At 36.0% G+C, this 2,515-nt stretch overlaps 1 pseudogene across 1 annotated transcript; it reads left to right on the top strand.

Moving 5' to 3' along the window:
* Positions 1-1,110: 1,110 nt before the first annotated feature.
* LOC143598056 (protein KTI12 homolog pseudogene) lies at positions 1,111-2,515 on the top strand (annotated as a pseudogene). Its single transcript, XR_013147042.1, has 2 exons — positions 1,111-1,215; positions 1,402-2,515. The product of XR_013147042.1 is annotated as a protein KTI12 homolog pseudogene (transcript).

The raw sequence follows: 2,515 nt of genomic DNA, 5'->3' as shown, positions 1-2,515 counted from the left end.
GCTACTAAAGTAGTATAATTTAAACTTCAATAAAGCTTTTAATCAAAAAACACTAAAAGTTTAGTCTCAATATTCATTTATCATCTTATACATTAAGAGGGTGAGATGAATTATAATAAGAAGATTAGTTTTCCTAAGAAGGATAAGAAATAATCTTGTCTATTCATTTAAGAATTGAATGGTTGAGATTAGATTAGAGATATCATCAAGTGTAAAACAAGGGTAATGGCATAATATGGATAACACATTTGTTGACTTTTTCTCTCCACATGCAAGGCACATGTCAAATTCCTCCATCATTTTAAAACGTCAATAATTTTTTTATACGACATTTTTTTTCAAAACAATTTCACCATAAAAACGAGTGTTTTTTTATCTTTTATATGAGTACTATATTGCTTTATAAAAATAAATAAAAAAATCATGGGTTTTTACAAAGTGTGTTATACCATAATTGAGTTTTACAAAATTGTGTTATACAATTGTGTTTTATTTTTTCATAGTGTTTTATGCATTGTGTTTTTTTACATTGTGTTATTTAATTGTGTTTTTATTTTCATAGTGTTTTTTCCATTGTGTTTTTCATAGTGTTTTATTTTCCGGTGAAATTTCCGAAGACTTTTGCGGCAAGGTGGTGGCGGTGGGCGGTGGTGGTTGTAGGAGATAAGTGAAAATTTAAGTGAGTTTTAATTATATGGGTTTTTGAAATTAAATTAAGTGAGTTTTCAATATTAAGGTATTAGATAAAAATACTCTCCTTATTAACCTTCTTAGGAAAATCAAACTTCTTATTTGATTTTTTTTAAGAGGGTATATCTTAATGGCTACCTCTTAATCATTCAGATTAAGACTACCTCTTAACTATTAAGGGGTTGTTTGGTAGCTTCTTAACAGTCATTAAGAGGCTACCTCTTAATGGCCCGTGGCCTCTGAATGGTTAAGAGGTAACCTTAAGTCTGAATGGTTAAGATGCTACCTCTTAACCATTCAGACTTAAGGCTACGGGGCTATGAGCCATTAAGATGTAGTCACTTAATGACTGTTAAAAGGCCTATCAAACAACCCCTCATAGCAAAACTTATCGAATAAGAGGAATCCGTTTTAAAAGAATAGGATCCGACCCGACCCACACTTCACAGCTAGGGTTTCTTCTACTTGAAAGAATTAGGTTTTTGGAATCAAACCAAGCTTGGTAATCTGCTCGTTCTCTCCGAGGTAAACCATTATCAATTTCTTGTTCAATTTCGTGTTACAGTAGTTGTTGCCGTTTGTTTTTTAGATTCCAGTTATCAAATTTTAGGGTTTAAGTACCAGATATCCTTGTTCTAATTGAAATTAGTGTCTATTTTTAAGTATTATATAAACATAACGTATTTTCTTATCATAAACAGACTTTACAAGAAACAAACTACTTTGAATGGCGTTGGTTATAATTTGCGGTCAACCCTGTAGTGGAAAGTCAACGGCCGCGCTTTGCTTAACGGAAGCTCTAAACGATCTTGAACCCAAACCTAATGTCAGAATCATTAACGAAACATCCTTTCACCTCGATCGCAACCAAGCGTACGCGGAAATGACATCGGAGAAGAACTTAAGAGGAGTGCTTGGATCAGAAGTTGACCGGTCATTGTCAAAAGACAACATCGTTATAGTCGACTCGTTAAACAGCATTAAGGGTTACCGGTACGAGTTATGGTGTCTTGCACGCGCTGCAGGAATCAGGCATTGTGTTTTGTTCTGCGATGTTGAAGAAACCAGTTGTCGGAAGTGGAATACTGAATGCAGGGGTAAAGATGGAATTTCATTTTCATATAATGATGCGGTTTTTGAAAATTTGGTTAGACGGTTCGAAAGACCTGACAGCAGGAACCGATGGGATTCACCTTTATTTGAGTTATGGCCGGTTAAAGACGGGATAGAGAAAACGTCTCCGAGTATTGTTGACTTGGTATCTTACATAACCAAAAAGGTTGACTCGAAGACCCGAGATGTTAAAATCTTGCAACCGACAATAGCAACACAAAGTGCTCGGTTTTCAGAGGCAACTCACTCTATGAAATGGACCGAGCCACACAGGAGGTGACAAGTGCGATTGTTGAGGCGCAGGCTTTAGCCATGGGTGGGCCCGTGACTGGGCTGGTTATTAGCCGTGACTTGCCGGTTGTTAATATTTCGAGGTCGGTGGGGTTACCGGAGCTCAGGAGGTTAAGGAAGACGTTCATAAAGTTGACCGGTCAATCGAGCTTGAGTGGGCCCCCACCGCTCCGCGATGCTGACAGTGCAAAGAGAATGTTTATTGATTATTTGAACAGAGAATTTGGAAGTGAGTGAAGAATGAAATTGTCTTTAATCAAAGTTGGTTCTTGAAGGTGATTTCTTAAGCTTTTATTGTTTTGTTTTAGCTTAAATTTTTGCCCCTTATGATGAAGTGTTGAATAATTATCAGATTAAGTTAACAGAATCTATATATATGATTAGGCAAATGAGAGATGTTTGAATACATTTATTTTGGGTG

The sequence above is a fragment of the Bidens hawaiensis genome, unplaced genomic scaffold, assembly GCF_021521415.1.
Source record: "Bidens hawaiensis isolate Kalapana, Puna unplaced genomic scaffold, B.hawaiensis_p1.1 tig00049502_1, whole genome shotgun sequence".
Classification (NCBI taxonomy): Eukaryota; Viridiplantae; Streptophyta; class Magnoliopsida; order Asterales; family Asteraceae; genus Bidens; species Bidens hawaiensis.
The sequence above is the reverse complement of the archived record's forward strand: the minus strand, read 5'-3'. Positions and strand labels throughout refer to the sequence as shown.